Source organism: Adiantum capillus-veneris, chromosome 29 (genome assembly GCF_014529385.1).
Source record: "Adiantum capillus-veneris isolate H3 chromosome 29, ASM1452938v2, whole genome shotgun sequence".
NCBI classification, from domain to species: domain Eukaryota; kingdom Viridiplantae; phylum Streptophyta; class Polypodiopsida; order Polypodiales; family Pteridaceae; genus Adiantum; species Adiantum capillus-veneris.
In genome coordinates, this window is record NC_140959.1 from 126,849,774 (window position 1) to 126,873,944 (window position 24,171).

Here is a 24,171-nt window from a genome sequence, read left to right on the forward strand (position 1 = left end):
TGTTAGAGCTCTTTAACCTAATCTTAATTAAGTTTGGGTATTAAGTTAACTTTCTACACCTATTTAAAATAGTCGACATAAGTTAGGTTAGGGAAGCTCTCTGTTACAATCACCTTATTGAGTCTCCCATTTACTTCTACGGAATGTAGAAGTGAATGCGAAGCTTAATAAGGTGATTGTGCCTTACATCTGCTTTTACATTCACTTGAAAGTAGTTGTTAGAGCTCTTTAACTTAATCCTAATTAAGTGACTATTAAGTTAACTCTCTACACCTGTTTAACTTACAACTTACAACTTACACTTCATAGCAACATAGCAACATTACTCAAATTTGACATTAAATAAGAAAGAGGATGATATCAAACAAAAGGTAGACACCCAAAATATACATTGATAAGTTTTCAAAAATAAATTGTGACATTACAAAAGATAGAGCTTTATTGCTCATTTAAGTCATGTGCTGACTGCGACTCCTACTCAGGGCAGCAAGGAAGGTTAAACTAACCCCACTAACTTCAGGGATCATCCAAAGTTAGCCAGAAAAACCAAATATGGCCAGGCTTAGTGAAATAGGGTCAAAACTGAAAAATTGTTCATTTTAAATCCGAATTTGAAAATAAATCACCAGTGTGCTAGGGATAACTAGGGGAACATGCTTGTCTAATTTTCATCAAAAAAGGAGCTGGGACATGGATCACAATCCATGTCTCCCATCATCAAAATTTAGTAGTTACTTGCTTTGTGTAGAGTATTACTCACACTTAGAAGTAATTTAGATTAATTTAGTGATTATTTTAGAGCTAGGAGTTTGTACAATTGTCTTATGTTACATAGCCCTCAAGATATCATTATCTAATGGAAAACAAAACACTCATGTTCATAGCCAACCAAAACTACTTTTGGGTGCACCTCAACCACACTAGCCACCAAGAAGGCCATGTTTTAATTGTGGAAACAATGATAATTGAAAACAAGCGTGTTCACAATTTCTTGGAATCCTTGTGTGGTTTATGTACAAGGGGTATTTGTTATTCAACTCATTTTCATCTATGTACATATCTTTTTCCTTGAACTTGAAAGAGATTCTCCTTTTAGGGAATTTCGTAGAGAACAACCATGCAAGTGAACCATGGTGCCATAAGATTACACGCTCATGTTTGAGATGAGAGATAATGGAATATTTTATGTGAGCATGACCTTGCATTTATAAAGGTTTGGCACACTATAGACATTTGCTATATTTATTTATGCAACCACCTCCATCATCAACACATAGAGCTACTTCAAAGAGATTGGTCGTAATAGATGCGGTGGCTAGCGGAGTAATAGTTAGTACAAAAAGATTATCCAAGCATTGGGGTATAGTTTGGATTTGGGGAGCTCCTTCACCAACTTTGACTGATTCTCTTTCAAATAGGGGTGATAAACTTTGTTGGGGGAAAAAGTATTTAAACTACTCCATTGATGATGGGTACCTACTCTATAAGTGTACCAGCTATTGGTGATTTTCAAGCATGCATCCTTAGACAAAGTCACATTAATCCAAGTGCATGGATCACCCCAAGGTTTAAAAGACATATGCACTAGTCAAGAGACAATCTTATTGACCTAGTTTGTTCAAAGAAGTACAAGCGTATGTGCTAAAATGCAATAAGTGTCAGACCAATAAGCATAAAACATTGAAAGTTGGAGGCCTACTCTATCCTTTGGATATTACTCAAAGGAAATGAGAAAGCATTTCCATGGATTTCATTATCAAGTTACCCCAAACGAGTCAAGGGAATGACTTGGTATGGGTGGTAGTGGATAGGTCCCAGGATAGGTTAACCAAGATGGCAAAGTTTATAACCACAAAGAACATAATTAAGACACCAAAGTTGGCAAAACTCTTTGTTTAACATCTCTATAGACTATATGGCTTGCCTGCAGATACAATGTTAGAGAAATACAAGAAGTCCAACAATTGTTAGCTACCCACGGGGAAGATGAAGAAGGAGATGCAGCAGAGAAAGAGAGCGAGAGACAGATTGCACGTACTAGAATAATCGATTTCTTATAAGTGAGAATGCTTACAAATATATAGACTATACAGGTATCCTAAAAATACTCCTAAAACAACTCCATTTTTTTGTGCATGTCCTCTAGACCCCAAGCTTGTAAGAGGATCATCCCGCAAACCAATCCACCTTGAAAATTCTTGAGCCCATCAGTTGTGGGACATAGCCGACAATTCCTCCCTGTCACACAACTCAGTCCCAGAGTGTGCTTCTACTACAGAAAGAAATTCATGCCACCCAAACTAACTCCGCATGGAATCCACCATGCACCACATGGAATCCACCATGCAATCACTTGACTCAAAGACTTCACACTTGGGTGATCTTACCAACGATAAAAACTCCTAGCATTGTCTAGAACCCATCACAAAAGAAGCTTACTGCTAATCAACTGAACACTAAATAAGGTTTATTGAAAATTTGATCCTACTCTATGACATTTTGCAACATAATAAAAAAATTCCCAGAGTGTTGTCAAATCAGACAACAAATGAAGCCATCTTGGATTGACAGATGAAGCATGCATAGCAGTAGGAGACCTTATTGAGAAAAACTTTAAGAGAAGTCGCTCCATGAAACTTGTTGTGTCGACCACCTCTCCAACTTTGGTAGCGAGGACTCCTACAATCTTTACCTTGTGAGAAGCCATCCATCCCTTGGAGCCAAGTATTACCACAACAAAAGAAGTGGGTTGCATTGTACGTTGTACGGCTTATGTATAATACGTATAAAACATCCGTATTATACGATTCTTTGTATTATACAAGTGTTTTATACGCTACCACATCATTAAAATGGCCATATCGTATAACTATATTTTGATCGAAATACTTTTCAATCAAAATATATTTTGATCAAAATCCTTAATTTTATAAAAAGGATGTCAACCGCCTTCTTCTCTTTATTCTAGGTGCACTCTCTATATTGAATAGAAAGAAGCGCCTTGAGCTCATCACATAGTGAGCTCTAAAACCCAAGATTGAATATATTTTTATTTTTTGATTAAATTCACTTTATTGTAAAGTTAGTTTAATTTAGAAATAGTTTAGTGTAATACTTAGAAAGAAATCTTTTAATTATTGAACAATAATTAGATGTTAGATTAACAAAATGGAAAGTTCTTTGCTTTGTGTGGAGTTATACTCACACTTAGAAATAACTTAGATTAAGGTAGCGATTTTACTTGCTTTGTGTAGAGTTTATCTCACACTTACAAGTAAATTTAATAAATAATTAGTAATTGCTTGCATTGTGGAGAGAACTCTCACACTTTGAAGTAATTTTGAAATTAAAATAGCAAAAATTAGAAGTTATTTGCTTTGTGTAGAGTAATACTCACACTTAGAAGTAACCTAGATTAGTGTAGTGATTATATTCGCTTTGTGTAGAGTAATACTCACACTAAGAAGTATATTAGATTAGTGTAATGATTATACTTGCTTTGTGTAGAGTTTATCTCACACTAAGAAGTATATTAGATTAGTTTAATGATTATACTTTCTTTGTGTAGAGTTTGTCTCACACTTAGAAGTATATTAGATTAGCGTAATGATTGTACTTGCTTTGTGTAGAGTTTATCTCACACTTAGAAGTAAGTCTTATAGAGTAAATAGTTATTGTTTGTTAGCAAAAATTTAGTAGTTACTTGCTTTGTGTAGAGTATTACTCACACTTAGAAGTAATTTAGATTAATTTAGTGATTATTTTAGAGCTATTTGTTACAATCACCTTATTGAGCCTCGCTTCTACTACTACTGAATGTAATAGTAGATGCGAGGCTCAATAAGGTGACTATGGTTTGGTTTACATATCGTTTTACATTCACTTTTGTTTATTGTTTTGTGTAAAGTTAACACACTCTTGAAAGTTGTTTAAATAATTTGAGTAACTTTTTTGCGTATACAAAAAGTGATAGTTTACTCCTAAAAGAATTTTAGTTGTTCAAAACAAAAATTAAAATTATTTTTGTGTTGCTAGTATTCATAGACTAAAAAAAGGTGAAAGGATACGAATGGAACTATGTTGACGAGTTGGTGGCTAGAAAAACTACATCTAGGTTGTGGTGTAAGAATTGCGCGCATAAGTACAGTGGAAATGCACACAGGACAAAAGAACATTTGCTCAAAATTCTTGGCAATGTGCACGCTTGTACAAACCCTCCTAGAGGCATCACAGAAAAGTTCCCTGAATGGGCATTAAGAGCAAGAAGAATTTCTATTGAGGGCAAACAGAAAGTAGGTCCTAAAATGATGGCTATCTATTGCAAGAGATGTAGACATGGCTCTTGAAGAAGATAGCAATTGTGCTGGGTGCTCACAAGGTGTTCGTCCAGTTATGCCTTCATTTCAAGGTGGGACTAAAAGCTCAAATCCCTCGGTGGCGTCTAGTAACGTGAAAGGAAGTGGGTTGACTTTTCCCCAAGCATTTGATAAGCAATGGTTGCTTGAACTCCATCTTAAGTGGATGCAAGCATTCATAGCATGTAGAATTCCTTTCAATGTTATCCGAAATCCTATCTTCAAAGATGCTTTGATGTGCACAATGAAGAAAGGTTTTGTGGTCCATGACTACAACAAAATGTGTACAGAGTACTTGGACAAAGTAAAATCTTCATCAGAAGGTATTCTAAAACGCACGACGTTAGATTATATACCACAATATGGATGTACCATTGCTTTAGATGGTTGGACCAACTGTTAAAAAGAAACCATTGATCAATGTAATGTTGAATTGTTCAAGAGGATCTATCTTTTTGGAAGCAATGGACACATCAATGAAAGAGAAAACCAATGCATATCTTGCTGGAATATATGAGTGAGCCATCAAGCATGCTGGTGGTACTAAAAATGTGACGGCCATTGTTACAGACAATGCATCCAACTACAAAGGAGCTGGAAGATTGATTGAGGCAAATTATCAAGAGCTTACGTGGGTGTCATGTGCAACTCACACTTTGAACCTGCTTTTGAAAGACTTCGAGAAGGTTCCTTCAGTCAAACAAACTCTCTTGGATGCCAACCATGTTGTCAAATTTATAAAAGAGCATGCATTTTCTTTTGCTTTGTTTAGAACAAAGTCGCCAATGAAGAGTTTGCAAATCTTTTGTGCGACTAGATTTGCAACAGCTTATTATGTTCTTGCTACATTGCAAGAAGTAAAGTCTGCCCTTTTTGAAACAGTGGCAGATAGAAGATGGGATGGTTGGCTTGACAAGTATCCCAAGTAGCAAGAAACAGCTACTAAGTGCTCCCATTTTTTGGAGAAATATAGATAGAATTGTGACGATAACACAGCCCTTCGTTCACTTGATACGATTGGTGGACAAAGAGGCCTCTATTTTTGGACTGGTTTACTAGCATATGCACAAAGCTTCGCACGTCTTATGCGGGGAGAGAGAAAAGCATGATGATCACTTTTGTCAAAAGACGTTGGGATCAATTGCACACGCCTTTACATGGTGCGGGTTTTGTCTTAGATCCAAAGTTTTAGATGCATGAACAGTCTGCAAACAATGAAGTGATTGGTAATTTCAAAAAAATATGTGCCCAATTGCTAGGTAATGTGGGTGGACAGGTGGCATATACACAAAAACCGGCCTATACTAACAGAGAAGGAATGTTTGGAGATCCTTGGCACATTGATTCTATGAAGACAATGAGCGCTCCAATTTGGTGGAAAGAATACGGTGGAGAAAAAGCAGAGCTGCAATTTGTGGCAACCAGAGTTTTTGTTGTTGCTGCATCGAGTGGCAGTTGTGAAAGAAACTGGTCATCATTTGCTTTTGTGCACACCAAAAAACGAAATCGACTAACTCCAAAACGAGCTGCAGATTTGGTGTATTTCTTCTGCAATATGAGTCTCATGCATAAGCCAACAAAGATAGCCACACCAGCCACTAAAGAAATCTTTGGGAGTTTTTAGACACACGATGCTATTGTGGATGAGGCATAATCAAGTGAGGAATTAGAATGGAATATAGAAGATATTGATCCCGATTGTTCGGATGTGGAAGAAGTGGATGATATGGTGCTTGTAATTGATGCTAAAGATGAGATGTAGATGTTCTTTTTATATCAATATGATGGCAGTCTCAATATCTCAACATCTTGCTTTGTCTCTTTTTCTCAGCATCTCTTTCTTGTTAGGGATATGACGTCTTGTTATGGTTATGGTGATTGTGGCTTAATTAAGTTTGGGTCTTAAGTTAACTCTCTACACCTGTTTAAAACAGCCGGCATAGATTAGGTTAGGGAAGCTCTCTATTACAATCACCTTATTGAGTCTTGGATCAACTTCTACTGAACATAGAAGTTGATCTGAGGCTCAGTAAGGTGATTGTGGCTTACATTTGCTTTTACATTCACTTGAAAGTAGTTGTTAGAGATCTTTAACCTAACCTTAATTAAGTTTGGGTCTTAAGTTAACTCTCTACACCTGTTTAAAACAGTTGGCATAGATTAGGTTAGGGGAGCTCTCTGTTACAATCACCTTATTGAGTCTCGGAATACTTTTATTGAATGTAGAAGTAGATTCGAGGCTCAGTAAGGTGATTGTGGCTTACATCTATTTTTTAATTCACTTGAAAGTAGTTGTTAGAGCTCTTTAACCTAATCTTAATTAAGTTTGGGTATTAAGTTAACTTTCTACACCTATTTAAAATAGTCGACATAAGTTAGGTTAGGGAAGCTCTCTGTTACAATCACCTTATTGAGTCTCCCATTTACTTCTACGGAATGTAGAAGTGAATGCGAAGCTTAATAAGGTGATTGTGCCTTACATCTGCTTTTACATTCACTTGAAAGTAGTTGTTAGAGCTCTTTAACTTAATCCTAATTAAGTGACTATTAAGTTAACTCTCTACACCTGTTTAACTTACAACTTACAACTTACACTTCATAGCAACATAGCAACATGACTCAAATTTGACATTAAATAAGAAAGAGGATGATATCAAACAAAAGGTAGACACCCAAAATATACATTGATAAGTTTTCAAAAATAAATTGTGACATTACAAAAGATAGAGCTTTATTGCTCATTTAAGTCATGTGCTGACTGCGACTCCTACTCAGGGCAGCAAGGAAGGTTAAACTAACCCCACTAACTTCACGGATCATCCAAAGTAGAGCTGCAATAAGTGGCAACCAAATTTTTGGTTCTTGATGCATCGAGTGGCAGTTGTGAAAGAAACTAGTCATCATTTGCTTTTGTGCACACCAAAAAACAAAATCGACTAACTCCAAAACGAGCTGCAGATTTGGTGTATGTCTTCTGCAATATGCGTCTCATGCATAAGCTAGCAAAGATAGCCACATAAGCCACTAAAGAAAGCTTTGGGCTTTTTGGACACACGATGGTATTGTGGATGAGGCATAATCAAGTGAGGAATTAGAATGGAATATAGAAGATATTGATCCCGATTGTTCGGATGTGGACGAAGTGGATGATATGGTGCCTGTAATTGATGCTGAAGATGAGATGTAAATGTTCTTTTTATATCAAGATGATGGCAGTCTCAATATCTCAACATATTGCTTTGTCTCTTTTTCTCAGCATCTCTTTCTTGTTAGGGTTATGACGTCTTGTTATGGTTATGGTGATTGTGGCTTAATTAAGTTTGGGTCTTAAGTTAACTCTCTACACCTGTTTAAAACAGCCGGCATAGATTAGGTTAGGGAAGCTCTCTATTACAATCACCTTATTGAGTCTTGGATCAACTTCTACTGAACATAGAAGTTGATCTGAGGCTCAGTAAGGTGATTGTGGCTTACATTTGCTTTTACATTCACTTGAAAGTAGTTGTTAGAGATCTTTAACCTAACCTTAATTAATTTTGGGTATTAAGTTAAATTTCTACACCTGTTTAAAATAGCCGACATAGATTAGGTTACGGAAGCTCTCTGTTACAATCACCTTATTGAGTCTTGGATCAACTTCTACTGAACGTAGAAGTTGATCCAAGGCTGAGTGAGGTGATTGTGGCTTACATCTGCTTTTACATTCACTTGAAAGTAGTTGTTAGAGCTCTTTAACCTAACCTTAATTAAGTTTGGGTCTTAAGTTAACTCGCTACACCTGTTTAAAATAGCTGGCATAGATTAGGTTAGGGGAGCTCTCTGTTACAATCACCTTATTGAGTCTTGGATATATTTCTATTGAATGTAGAAGTAGATTCGAGGCTCAGTAAGGTGATTGTGGCTTACATCTGTTTTTTAATTCACTTTAAAGTAGTTGTTAGATCTCTTTAACCTAATCTTAATTAAGTTTAGGTATTAAGTTAACTTTCTACAGCTGTTTAAAATAGCCGACGTAAGTTAGGTTAGAGAAGCTCTCTGTTACAATCACATTATTGAGTCTCGCATTTACTTCTACGAAATGTAGAAGTGAATGTGAAGCTCAATAAGGTGATTGTGGCTTACATTTGCTTTTACATTCACTTGAAAGTAGTTGTTAGAGCTCTTTAACTTAATCCTAATTAAGTGATATTAAGTTAACTCCTTACACCTGTTTAACTTACAACTTACAACTTACAACTTACACTTCATAGCAACATAGCAACATGACTCAAATTTGACATTAAATAAGAAGGAGGACGATAACAAGCAAAAGGTAGACGCCCAAAATATACATTGATAAGTTTTTCAAAAATAAATTGTGACATTACAAAAGATAGAGCTTTATTGCTCATTTAAGTTATGTGTTGACTACGACTCCTACTCAGGGCAGCAAGGAAGGTTAAACTAACCCCACTAACTTCAGGCCGGATCATCCAAAGTTAGACATAAAAACCAAATATGGCCAGGCTTAGTGAAATAGGGTCAAAAGTGAAAAATTGTTCTAAATTGTTCATTTTTAATCCGAATTTGAAAATAAATCACCAGTGTGCTAGGGATGACTAGGAGAACATGCTTGTCTAATCTTCATCCAAAAAGGAGCTGGGACATGGATCACAATCCATGTATCCCATCATCAAAATTGACCCAAGACCATACAAGTGTCTTCTAGACATCTAAGCCAAGCCACACATCAAGTTTCAAGCCATTTGGACTCCTAAATCATATTGAAACTCCCTATTTAGTTCAAAACTGTCTGATACACCCAAAAAGGTTGTAACTTGCTAACAAATGATCCAAATCAAAAAGTGATAACCCTAGAGTATCTACTAGTAATTAGGATCATACTCATGTGGTCAGATCCGAATTTGTCTCAAGTACATGGATCACGATCCATGTCCCCCAGACCCAGAAATAACCCAAAACCTCATCAGTAGTAACCCTACTGTACCTAGACTCACTGGTGAAATACTGACAAAAATGGATGAAATTTGTTCAAGTTATGATCAGTTTTAGCTTTTGAGCTTGTTTTTATTGAACAGTCTGTAAATTGCTGGTTTCTGAAAGAATTCCGACTTCCAAATAATCTGGGATGCTTGTAGAATGCCTCACAAAAGGCTACCTAAGCAGTGGACTGCAGCACCATATGAAGTGGACGAGTTGGAAACCAATGAAAAGGCACACATTTCGAAAGAGATACTGGCAAGAATCCCAGCTAAAATCTTCATTTCTAGGTTCAACGATCCTGAAAATGACAAAATAAGGACCACAATAATGCCAAGGTAAATCTGGACGCTGCACCAAAGACCGAAGGTAGTCAATGTAGTGAGAGCTATTCAGTTGGAAGATTTCTCTAGGCTATCACCAGGGGGAACCGACTACATGAGAGCACATGAGCTGATGAGCTTGATACAATATGATGGAGACGCAACTCTCATGGATAAATATGGTGCCAAAGTAAAAGTGCTAATCACAAAAGAAATAATCAATGAAGCTCTACATTTCTTGCCCGGGCAACATGATCTGTTGCAGAAGACAAAGGCAATGTGTTGAGCTTATATGTGAAGCTACTCAATATATGGCTTCTCTATATATGACACCCAGGTCCCCTCTATATACACATCATCTCACGTGTGTATTCTACACATTTTGGGGTTCTACTTCTGTGCTCTCTCCTTCTCTCTCAGCATGGTATCAAAGCAGTACGTTTTTGTTTTTTATTTTTCTCCTGATCAAAATTGATTTTGCAGAAACTATTTGCGATAGGGATCGGAATCGATGTGGTCTACAACTTTGCAGAAGGAAGTGTTTTCAAATTCTGCACCGATTTTGAGTTATCGTTCGCGGACTGCGTACATACCTAAAAAGCAACTTCCTCTTTTTGTTTTTGATTTTTCTGCTTATTGAAAACGATTTTGCAGAAACTACCCTCCAGAGATATCGGAATCGATGTGGTCTACAACTTTACGGAAGGAAGTTTTTTCAAATTCTGCACCGATTTTGAGTTATTGTTTGCGGACTGCGTACATACCTAAAAAGCTACTTCCGCTTTTTGTTTTTGGTTTTTCTCCTTATTGAAAAAGATTTTGCAGAAACTACCCACTAGAGAGATCGGAATCGATGTGGTCTACAACTTTGCAGAAAGAAGTGTTTTCAAATTCTGCACCAATTTTGAGTTATCATTCACGGACTGCGTACATGTTTGAAAAGCAAGGTTTATTTTATGTTTTTTTATTTTTCCGCTAATTGGAAATGATTTTGCAGAAATTATCCGCTAAAGGACCGGAATCGATGTGGTCTACAACTTTGCAAAAGGAAGTGTTTTCAAATCCTGCACCGATTTTGAGTTATCGTTCACGGACTGCGTACATGTTCGAAAAGTAACTTTCGCTTTTTGTTTTTGATTTTTCTCCGGATTGAAAACGATTTTGCAGAAACTACCCGCCATGGAGATTGGAATCGATGTGGTCTACAACTTTGCAGAAGAAAGTGTTTTCAAATTTTACATCGATTTTGAGTTATCGTTTGCGGACTGCGTACATACCTAAAAAGCTACTTCCACTTTTTGTTTTTTATTTTTCTGCTGATTGAAAACGATTTTGCAGAAACTAGCCGTTGTAGGCATTGGAATCGATGAGAAACTATTCGGTTGAGCCATTGAGATCAATGTGGTCTATAACTTTGCAGAAGAAAGTTTCTCTAAATTCTGCACCGATTTTGGGTTATCGTCTCGGATTGTGAATATATTTGAAAATCAAAATTTTACTTTTTGCTTTTGATTTTTCTCATAATTGAAAACTTCTCGATTATATTTTTTCTTCATCAATTATATATTTGTTACTGACGTAACTTTGCTGCAGAAGCCAGTTACATATCGTTCCGACTCAGTCGAGCCGTTGATGATTGTCCAAATTCTATCGAGCTACTGTTGGTACATGATCTTTTGTTATATGATATACTCGTTCATTGATTCTCGTATAATTATTCTTTTAGATATATAGTTTACGTCGTTTGATTGATGATTTCTCATTGATACCATAGTGATTTTGATGGTACCATGATGATGTTTTGTTAATACTTTGATCATGGTGATTTTCGTTGATAGCATGATGATATCTCATTGATACCATGGTTATTCTCGGTGATGCCATGATGATATTTGTTGATACCATGGTTATTCTCGGTGATTTCAGGATGATATTTCGTTGATTCCATGGTGATTTTTGTTGATACCATGATGATGTTTCGTTGATACCATGGTTATTCTCGGTGATACCATGATGTTTCGTTGATACCATGGTTATTCTCGGTGATACCATGATGTTGTTTCGTTGATACCATGGTTATTCTCGGTGATGCCATGATGATGTTTTGTTGATACAATGATTATTCTCGGTGATATCATGATGCTTTTCGTTGATACCATGATGATTTATTCATTTTTATTGATACAATGATGCTGTTTTGTTAATACTTTGATGGTATTCATTGATCACTACGTTGATAAATGTTGTTTTATGTAGTATATACACATATCATTTGCATCAGGTAATCACACATCTTGTACTTTTACGTTCATACTTTATGTACCATATGTTGTCGTGTGTATATATGTCGTCAAAAGAGTGGCATCGCGAACCATCTCTTATGGAATTGTGAACGTAATTATTTCAGTAACGATGCTAATAATTTTCATGACTATCGTTTTTTTTTTTGAGTCTATGATCTATGTAGGATTGATCAAAGAATTGATTTTATGAAGACAAACTTGATGACAATAAAAGATTTGTGAAGATATGTTTGGTGATGCCATATTGATGACAACATGAAGACATGTTTGGTGATGCGATATTGATGACAAGCTACACAGCAGATTCACGGAGACACTTTTGATTACAAGCTAATAGATAGCCTTTACACCTCTTTATTGAACCTTTGTATTCATTATTATATTTGATAGAATAGGAGTAATGTAACTCCTCATAAAACATTCATTGTAAAAGGAGTGATGTAGCTCCTCATAAAATATTCATTGTAAATGGAGTGATGTAGCTCCTCGTGAACATTTGTATATTCAATGATTTTTATAATATAACGGTGGGTGTATATAGAGCTATGAGTTTTTCCCTTGATCCCCCAAGGGTTTTTTCATCCACAGTTAGGGACCCTTATTTGAGCGGGGGTGTTGAGCTTATATGTGAAGCTACTCAATATGTGGCTTCTCTATATATGGCACCCAGGTCCCTCTATATATACATCATCTCATGTGTGTATTCTACACATTTTGGGGTTCTACTTCTGTGCTCTCTCCTTCTCTCTCAACACAATGGATAATGAGAAAGCATTTCCAAAAACTCAAGGACAGAAATTCAAATACAAGGACCTAACCTATGCAAAGATGGAGTTGCCTTTAAGACTCATCTCTTAGCATTTCAAAGTGTAGAAGCCACCAAGGTACACTGAGCCAATATTGCACATTGCAATAGTCATGGCCTTGGGAGTTGAAAAAAACAAGATAATCAAATGTGACTATGGAGGTTACATCTTGGAGAATCTAGTAGCCCGTATAGTAGAATCAAACCTGAAGGGCTCAGACAAGAACAAGCTCTATATGAGCGCTGGTTCGATGCTTACTAGGATAGCTTACCAAGCTTTGGGTATGATCGATGATCTGCCAACGACTAGTTCACAAGCTGAGCTGATACAAGGAGCCAAGCTGGTTGCTCGCCCAGTGAGGACAAACACCACTGCAATCTCTTCCAGAGCAACAAGATCATCAAAACTAGAGACTTCCAGTGATAGTTAAAAAATAGAGTCGGATGAGGATCAAAGCCCCGAACAGCCACCAAAGCAAGTCCCATCTGAATTTGAAGACATCAGTAATGAAGAGGATGAATCAACTCCACTAAAAAGAAAAGGTAGCGATAAAAGAAGGTTGCCTAGGTCTGAAACACAAATTGCCTATGAGCACGCACAAGCAAGAATTGAAGAAAGAAGAAAACAACTGGCGACAACAAGGGCTGCTAAGGCAGCTGCATCTAAACACCCTCCTCCACAGACAATGGAATATGCAAGGCAGGCTAGGATTGAAGCTACTGTGCGCTCCTTGCCGCACTGTCGAAGCAAGGGACTTGCCAATACACCATATGCGAGCCACAAACGGCTCCAAGCACACAACAAGCCTAAACTAGCAAGCTCAAGAAAACAAAGGGTGTGTCACTCACCGCTCTACGCTCGCCTTCGTGGTGGATTCCTCGCCGCGATGAAGAAGAAGCTGCAGTCGTGCCGCGCTCAACCGCTTCGCCGCCGTCGTGCCTTCGTAATGCTCGATCGCACACACACTCTCCCTCTCTCTCTCTCTCTCACACACACACACAAGGAGGTGAAGAAGAAGAAGAAGATGGAGATGGAGCAAGAGCACTCTTCAATTGCACAAATGAGAGAATGAGTAAAAATTAGGTTTAGTTGGCTTTTATAGGAGCTCATCCCATTCACACTTGGGCGCCCATGCTTAGCCAACTAACCCCTTGAATGTCCAAGTTAAAGTGCGCCTCTCATCGGCGATCACTCTACCTTTCCCTATTGGTCCGACAAGCCCGGTACCTGACTCTACCAAATACATAATACACGTCCATCGTAGGTGATGGGTGTCCGTGAGCCGTGAGGGTTAACATGCCCCCCTTCCTGATGTAGATTCCGTCCTCGGAAGCTATTGAGTTGAAGCTGGTTCGTCGAGGTGGAAGAGCATTTGAGATGAATGTCCTTAGCCTTCTTCAGTCACTGCAAAATCAAACAACATTGGCACAGTAATTGCATTCTCTTAAAAAGCATATGCAGTTTTAGGTAGACACATTGATTGGTAAAAGAATTTCAAACAATTTGTTAGCAATGAACATTAAATTGCAATGTAATCAAATGCATAAACAGATGTAAAGGCAAAAAATTAAACAAGTCTGGGGTCACTAATTTGACGGTCGAAAAGCACTAGAGATCGAATATTAATACCATGGGTAAGCTTCTTAATTTTCAGTGGTCAATTAAGTTGTTTAATCGCGAGAGCCAAGTATTCATGTTCAAGGGCTGACTAGAGGCTATATCTAGAAAACCTTGTAGTTAAGCTACCATAAAAGGAATTTCTCATGAAATCATCGCCTGACTGATTACTTTTTCTTTGACCCCCCAAGGTCTTTTCACACTGATTCAATTTTGAAGTGGGTGCTTATTTTGTATGCCTTGGGTTTTTTGCTTTTCAAGGAAAAGCGCCCACACTGGGAACCTCTAGGGCTCTAGTACCATAGGCAATACATGTGAGTGAAGTACCAAATCAAGCTGAGATTTCTCTTCCAGCTTAAAATTTTACATTGTGGCACTTTGATTTTTTGTTTGTTCATTTTCATCATTTTAATTTTGTAACTTTGGGAGGTCATATAACACTGTTACATTCCCCAGGCTCATCACATTAGTAAACTCCCTTTATAATACTTAAGCTAAAGGTCAATAGGGTCAAGCCCACTAGAAAGCCCTAGTACATTTCATACAATGCTGCCTAAATCGGATTAAGAACCTAAGTAACCATTGCTTATTAGGAAGGCATTCCCCATGGTATTAAGAGAAGATTTCTAATACCTAGCTTGGTCAAACTAGCTTAGTCGGACTGAATAGTATGCTACCAATCACAATCAAAGCAGACAAACATGGATGCAAAAAAGATAAGGGCAATGCTAATGGACAAGAAACACCTGTTTGTGTTGATGGTCGCGCTTGATTTGAAGTGTGAACGAGAGAAAGGTTCCATGAAGGTCCAAATCCTATCAATAGCAATACGCTCCTGTACACACTATGAAACACAAACAATACCTCTAGGAGGCACATCAGTGGGAAAAGAGAACTTTGCTAATCTCTCAACTCTAAAACAGAAACATTCCTATCGTACTAATCTTACCTACCCTCCATCACTCAAGTGATGAGGATCAAAGGTGTTTTATGGCATAGGTTTCTGTTTCACTGTACCAGATGTGACATGTGTAGGTCTGAGTCAATGTTTTGACTTTAATGTGCATACTCGTTTGCTAATTGCTCTTGCTCTTTTTTTTTTTTTTTTTTTTGTGAGTATAAAGCTATATATATACATTCCCTAAGATCGGAGATTAAGAGGTCAGGGAAAAAGGTTGAGAGGGAAGCAAGTGAATGATGGATGTCCACAAACACTCCCCCCTTCCTTGGGTAGATCATACCGTTTGAAATGAGCTTGTCACCCTTTGAAACCAATTGTTCCAGTTGGTAATAGGTGAGGATTTTTGCCAGTAGTTTGCTATTACCCTAGGTGCCTCGTCAAGTTGTAAGGGTGGTAAGGTACTCTCCCAGGATTTTATTTGCAACGTTGTTGTAGGTGGTGAAATTACCCCGGAAGGTGCAAACTCTTTCGTGCTTGGATGGATATGTACAGTGGTAGGTGGAGGTTGTGTCGAAGCTTCTATTTGCATATAGGAACTACATGAAGAGCAAGAAGCTTCATTTGATTTCCCTGTTCCTGAGCTAGGTGGAACAAATCGTTCTTTCTTTGGTACCCAAACTAGCTCTAGAACGGGTGTGTAACATTCCATGATTTTTTCCTTTCCGCGATTTTCAATTTGTTTTGGAGCCACAGGATTGGGTTTACATGGGCCAGGTGACAGGTAAGAGTACACTTTACGTTTGGGCACCCAGATTTGATCATTTCCTTCATAGTATCCTTGGGCTTCCAATAGTCGTTTAGGAATCCAACGCAGCGTTTCTTTACATTTCTTGGAGTGAGTGGTACGGTTCTTACTAGGTTTCCGTTTTTTTGCATCAACCATGCTCACTACAGAGGTTTTAGGGACCCACTTGTATGTTTTCTCTGTTATATTAGGATGGTTCTTGTGTGTCTCAAGCTTTCTTTCAACTACATTAGTTGAAGCTCTAGAGAGTTGGGCTATGGGGACGTATGGTTCAACCTCCTGGACATGCAATGTCTTGGGTTTTATTTCCTTGGGCAATATCTCAGGGACTATGGCTTGAGTGGTAGGGCTAAGAGTTGGTTTTTGCGTTGTAACACCCCCAGTCCCCCAATCAATAGTGCATTTGGTGGCTATCATCCACGTGCGGCCTAGGTTTATATTACCCTCCATAGTTCCAGTAGGCGTGACCAAAAAGTCTTGAGCTACCACCCCATTGTCATAACTGACAGAAGTGTGCCAGATTCCAAAAACCGCAGTTTTTTTCTTGTTGACACCCTTGACTTGGATAATACTCTCAGATAGAGGTGGCTTCCCTAACTGACACCACACCCCATAGGATAGCAGATTGTATTTAGCACCCGTGTCCAATAAGGCGTTATATAGCACTTTTCCATAGGCACTATTTAACTCAATGGGGTATCGTAGAGGTGTGTCAGAGTCCAACCCATCCTCTTCGATTTCCACGTGGAATGCATTTGTGACCCCAAGGTTAGCCTCTCGTTTTTGTCTTATACGTTGTTGTCGCTCCTTAGCCTCAGCTTGAGCTTGTATCTTGTTTAACTCGGTTTGTGCTTTGGCGGCCTTCTTTTGATGAATGGCCCGTAGTTCTTCTTGGCTTAAAGGATCATAATATCTTTTGAATTTACTCCCATTGAGGAATCCAATGGTTTCAACTCCATCAAGAGTTTCCACACGAAGGGTACCTTGGGGGTAATTTCACATACTCTATATGGTCCTTTACCAGCATATTTCAACTTTTTCTTCTCTTTACGTACTCCATACATAAGGACTTTATCACCAACTTTGATATCCTTGTCCTTCACATGGCGATCAAACCACTTCTTTCTCCTATCCTTTTCCACAAGAGCATTTTGCACAGCCAACTGTCTCTCTTCGTCTAGTTTTTCTAAGATAAACAAACGCTCAGTTAAGGGGTTACCATTCCATCCTTCTTGCGAAGCTACCCTAAGACTAGGAATGACAAACTCCCAAGGCATAACCGCTTCTTGGCCGTATACCATTTTGAATGGCGTACAATTAATAGCCACTTTATAAGCAGTACGATAAGCCCATAGAGCAGATGTCAACTTCAAATCCCAATCAGTGCGATGAGCTTCTACCGTCTTGGTTAAAATAGAGATTAGAGTCTTGTTGGTGCTCTCGGCTTGTCCATTAGCTTGCGGGTAATAAGGTGTAGACTTATGGTGGGATATCATAAAGGTCGTGGTAAGCTCTCTTATTACCTCATTTATAAAATGGGTACCATTATCACTAACAATTTCAAAAGGGCAACCAAATCTTGTGATAATGTTCTCAAAAAGAAACTTAGCTGTTGTTCTCGCGTCAGCTTTTTGTGAAGCCTTAGCTTCAGCCCACTTTGTTACATAGTCCGTAGCAACTAGAATATATCGAGATTGAGTGTTGCGAGCTGCGGGACTAATTGGACCTACAAAGTCTAAGCCCCATTTTTCAAATGGTTGGGTTACTTTAATAGGATGTAAGGGCATTCTGTCCTTGCGCTGTGTGGTCTTGTAACGTTGGCACTCATCACACCCTTTTGTAAAAAGTGATGCATCCTTAAATAAAGTTGGCCACCAATAGCCTGATTGCAGCACCTTTCTAGCAGTCAGGTCCCCTGAAAAATGTCCTCCTGCTATGCCCATATGTGCTTCTTGCAAGATATACAAATATTCATCCTCGCGGGCACAACGCCTAAGAATATTGTCCTTGCCTAATCTATACAGGGTTCCAGCAATCAAACAATAGGGTTCACATTCTTTTACTAGCCTTCGAGCGATATCCTTACGAAGTTCCTTGGGTGGAAAACCATTAACTAAAAAGTTAACAATGTTCTCACTCCATTCAGGCATAGTCTCAACTATGAATAGGGAAGTATCGGGTAATTCATCATCAACTCCTGTAGGGGCTTCACCATTGGGTATGCGAGACAAATGATCAGCCATGACGTGCCTTTTACCGGGTCTCACTACAATCGTGAAATCAAACTCCAGAAGAATTAACAACCATCGTGTGATTCTTCCTGTGGAGCATGGCTTGTTTACCAGATACAGCAACGCTTGATGATCCACATAAAATACAAACTTGTTTGCCAGAAGGTAGTAGCGAAATTTCTTTACTGCATAAACCATTGCCAAACCTTCTCGCTCTGTAGTGGTGTAGTTCCTTTCAGCATCGTTCAATTGACGGCTTGCAAAGCTAATGAGATAGTCCAATTTATGTTCTCCTGGTTGAGTGAGAACACACCCAATAGCAAAGTTTGATGCATCAATATGCACATGGAAAATGACATCCCAGTTAGGTGTCCTTAAAATTGGAGCACTTGCTAGTGTTTTCTTCAATTGTTCATAGGCCTGGTCACACTCTTCAGTCCATTTAAATTCAATGAGAAGCTTGTACAAAGGACGTGCTATCTCAGCGAAAAATAAAATAAACCGTCGATAATAACCCACGTGTCCCATGAACCTTTGAACTCCCTTGTAATTGGTTGGTGGTGGTAACTCTAGAATCACTTTAATTTTGCTCTCATCGGTTGAGATACCATTCTTGGATACTATATGCCCTAAAATAACTCCATGCTTGACCCAAAATTGGCATTTGAACGGGTTCAATGAGATACGATATAACCTACATTTTTCAAACACCTTTCGCAAACATGATAGATGTTCTTTCCAAGAAGAGTAAACACAAAGGTCGTCTAAGAAAGCTTCACAAAACTCTCTCAAATATTCTTTAAAAGCAGTGTTTATTAATCGTTGGAATGTAGCAGGGGCATTTGTTAAGCCAAAAGCCATCACACGAAATGCAAACACGCCAAATTCTGTGATGAAGGCAGTTTTAGCTTGGTCCTCTAGCGCTATCGTGATTTGGTTGTAGCCTGAGTACCCATCTAGAAAGCTATAAGCTTCCTTGCCTGCAACTCTTTCGAGTACATGTTCGGAATATGGTAGGGGGTAATGGTCTCTTCTAGTAGCTGCATTAACTTTTTTGAGGTCCACGCACACCCTGAGTTTCCCATTCTTTTTTGGCACGATAACTATTGGCGACACCCATTCAGAGTGTTCAATAGGATATATGAACCCACATTTGATAAGCTTTTCTAGTTCTTCTTGAATGATCTTTGCGTACTTAGGATTCATCGGGTAGGGTCTTTGTTGTACGGGCTTCGCAGTGCTAATCATAGGGATTGTATGTTGGACCACAGAAGGCGGAACACCTTTCATATCATGGTATGTCCAAGCGAATACGTCCTTGAATTCCTTGAGAAGCTCTTTGAGGACCGCCTCTTCAACTTCTGTGAGGTCTTGGGCAATAAAAACAGGTTTTGATTCTTCACCGGGGTCAGCTAATTCTATTTCTTTAACTATTGCCGGACCATCATAGATTCCATTATTCCCATCGATAGGTATTCTTTGGGCTTTTGTGTACACAACCTTTGCTTCACCTGTGGTGTAAGATTTGAAATGTTCTGGTGCAGGATGCAAGTCTGTGGATTCTGGTTGTGCGTTGGTTTGTGCTTCCATTTCTGCTTTCTTGTGTTGTCGAGCTAACTCTTGGTTTTGACGCCTCCTTGCAGTGCGGCTCAACTTTGGCTTGTCTATGATCTCTAATTGGGCTATGTCATGGGGTCGTGGTCTACACCACATAACATTTTGGAGATATTCACCCCAATTGTCTACCAATTTTCGATGAGCATCACATGCTCCTATATAACTGAGCCATTCTGCTGAGGATCTCTTCTTGTTTATCCTAGCACGTACATTGGCTCGATATCGACGCCTCTTAAGATTTTTCTTTTTCTTATTTGAGACCTGCTTTTGATTTAGATCTGGCTCACTAAAGGAGTCCTCGTTGGTGTCCTCTTCACTCGCGGAGGAGCTATCATCGGTTGATGTGCTCGATCCTTCCGAATGTTTTGACTGTGAACTTGCTCCACTCTCTAATTCATGACATTCAGAATCCGTTTCACTCTGGGAGTCAGTGTCCAAGTCGTGTTGGTCAAAGTCTTCTATTGAGCTATCAGTGTCACTGTCAGATTGGTCCACAATTGCCTTGCCCTTAGAAGATGCATGTATGGCACTTATCATGTTCAGAGGTGCAATTTGTGGTACCTCTTCCCCCTCTGGTGTGACCCAAGTGGTTCCTCTATTTCCCCAGGTATCTATGGTTGCAGCTAGGTGTACCCAATCCACATTGTCCGACTCAGTCATCCCAGGTAGGATATCCATATAAGGAGAATCTTGGCCAATGTCTGTATCCTTCTTACAAGTGTAACAATATTGTAGTGGGGCCGAGTGAACTGTGGTGTCAGAGCGATGATCAATAATGGTTTTACTCCCTAAGGGGTGTACCTTACCAGTCACCAAATCCACTCTAAGGACAGAGTCTTGGAATTGCAAATAGACATGATTTTTAGACCAATCGTGAACCATTTGTGCTTCCCTCATGAATGGTCGTCCTAAAATCATTTCATATGACATAAGGTGTTTAGAGAAATCCATTACAATGAACGTATGTCGCACCTTGTATCCTAGAACTTTGATCTTAAGATCCTTGAGCATCCCCATAGGTTTGGCTATGGTACCATTTGCCATCTTTACCACAATGTTAGTAACACTGAGGCGGGGTTTTCCCATGGATTCCCAACAATCTTTTGTAACGATGCTAACTCCCGCACCACCATCAAGAATTCCCTTTATAGTTAATCCCTTGGTAGTGATGGGTAGGGTCGCATTAGACTCGTCGCCTTCAAAATACTGCCCTAATTCGTTAATGGGTACCTCGATCACAGACTCGTGTCCATCTAAGTCAAGTGATTGCACATGATTTTCCTCATCAATCATAATCGAGTCAGGCCTATTTGGTTGCGCAAACTGCGGTAATCCCGTTCGTAGCTCTCCGTTAAGGAATGCTCGAAGTGCAAGGAATAACTCAGGATCTCCATACAGCTTTGCTATGATCGTGGTTCGGACCTCAGAAGACATGAAGTCCACTAGTTTGGCAACATTCATTGGCGTTTTGCAGGGTGTAGGCCCTTGACTAGGAACTGGTGAGGATGGAATCTCATATTCCTCAATGGGATCAGGTATTCCTTCGTTAAACATCCTTTCCAATAAGAAGGGTGTATGCTCACTTTCTGATGTCCTGTCCTCACTCCCTTCTTGGATGATACTAGATATGGCTAACGGTCTATGGTTCATGTGGGGTGGATGAACTTGCGTGGGAAACACTGTGTCATGAATTTTGATATGCATGGGTTCTGGTTCTAGTTTCCTTTGAGTCTCCTCCACTAAACCTCTTAGATGTTTCACCTGCTCAATCTCGTCTACTGGGTTTGGATACGTCCCAATCTTCTTTTTACGATTTTTCCCTTTTTGCCCCTGCGGTTTATCTTGGGGGTCTTGGATTGGATTTGGAAACACTTGTGGTGTTTTCAGAGGCTCTTTATGGTTTTCTCTCATTCGGTTTTCATTTGGTTCCATGTTACGGTTTTCTTTGTCGGTCTTTCCCTTTGTGGTATTGGTTCTAGTCTCCATTGTCTCGACTGAATCTGAATCATCCTCGAGGTCATTCATATACACGGGGTCATCTCCTGTTCCTATGTTTGTTTTGGAACTTGGCTTTGAATTTTCCGTATTCTGCGACTTCTTCCTTCGTGTCTTCCTTTTCTTTGCTTGGATAATTGACGCGGTATCTCTCTCTTTGAGGATATGTCCTGGCCCTTGAAGCATGGACCGTGTAATCGCATAAGCAGGTGCGACGGGTGGTATTGGTGACGTCACACTAGCAATTTCGACCAAATTCAGGGGTGTGATTTTAGGCGCATTTGGGTTATAGGGGCATTGGGCAATCAAGTGATCTATGCCACAACGATTACATGTGAGTATTGGCATTGCAGACGTGCTCCCTTGATTCACCTGCATCTGTGCCGCATTCTTTTGCAGCCTAATAGGGCACTCCGCTACTCGATGTGGTCCACCACACTCGTAGCATTGAAGAGGTGGCCTCCTAGCCTGGGTGTTGATATTTTGACCTCTGGATGCGAGAGCAGCAGCTTGATAAACCGGCTTGACTTGTCCCCAACAATCTTCCATGTAGTATATAGGACATTCTTCCAATGTATCAAGTCCGTAGGCAATACTAGTGTCTATTTCCTCCTCACAACCATCTGCATAAGCATTAGATGGCTCGCAACCCACTTGGTTCATAGGGGCGACTCTTGGATGCGGGGGCTGCGGTCCTAGCACAGGAGGTGGTAATGGTGTAGCTTGTACAACATTTTGAGATCTAGGGACCATGTGTTGCGGTAGTTGCTCAACAGGTGGAGTAGGCATCAATACAGGAGCTCGAGGCACATCCGTCCAGGCTACAGGTGGTCTATTTGCCATCATACGTTTGATCATTAAACAATCCTTAGCTTGGTGACCATACCTACCACATGCGTTGCAAGTTCCATTAAATTTTACTCTAAACGTAGGGCACTCACTAGTGCTATGTGGACCTAAGCAAATGGAACACCATTGTTGCTCCCTTCTTGGATACATGTGACTATTTTGAGGGGGTCGATTATCCTTAAGAGACTCTTGGATTGCCTTGGTGAGGTCTGTCAAGAATGTCTCAAATACCTTTGGCTCATTGGCAATGGGCTTTGCAGTCATGGGTTCATACTCAATGGCTTGTGAGCTAGTGGATCTCGTGTCAGTAGACACCCTCATGCCTGCTATCATCAAGTTGTCCTCTAATTGGATTGCATTGGCAGTGACATCTTCCCAGGTTGTGATACCTCTAATCACTAGTCCATTATAGATTCCTTCATTCCTCAACCCTCGAATGAATCGATCAAGCAGTTGGTTATTGTTGAAGCGCTCATTTACAGGGCAGCGAGAGTTTAAGTGCTTTAGACGACTAATGAAGTCCCTTACTGACTCTCCTTCCTTACGTTCGGCCTTCTGTAGCTGAGATGCTACACCCCAAAGCACACCTTCTCGTATATACTCCTTTAGAAACAACCTTCGAAGGGTAGGGTAGATTGTTTTCTCGTCCACCCTTAGGGTCCTATACCAATCTCCAGCCTTCCCACTTAATGTCAAGCTTAAGGCATTGCACTTATGTAGTTCGTTGCGTTCCCCTAAGGAATCACATACTTGTTCAAACACTTCAATGTGTTTCCTAGCATCTTCGTCCCCATTGAATTTTTGCGTGAGTTTGGCAATTTGTACTGCCTTACTTCTAGGCTCTCTATCAGAAGCATGACGCATATTTTCCGCGATAGATCGACCTATGGTTTGAGCAAACGCTGCCAAGTCACCTATGTGAGGAGGCAGGGCCGGTGGAGGTACTCTTGGAATCATATGTGGGAGAGGAACGGGTACCGGTCTTGGCATATGTGTGGATGATGCAGGATATGGAACATAACCGGGCATAGGTCCACTCGGATAAGAGCTAGGGAGCGGCACTCGAGGAGCATAAGCAAGTGGTACAATTGGAGGTGTGGGGGCCATGTGTGCATAAGGGGCTAGAGGCACATATGGTCGAGGCCCCATATTAGGTACTATGACACTAGGTAGTGGCACTGCGCTAACCGTAGATGTCATTGGTACATTCTCTGTCAGGCTTATCCCTGGAGTGAGCACTGTGTTTTCCTTAATAGAGGGATGAGCCAAGTTAGGGAAGCTAAAGTTTTCTCTCGGAGGCTCAGATTGCATAGAGACCCCAGGTGAAATGACGTAAGATGGGTCCATGGGGCTCATTAGAGGAGTCTCCATTTGAGATAGAGTAGGCTG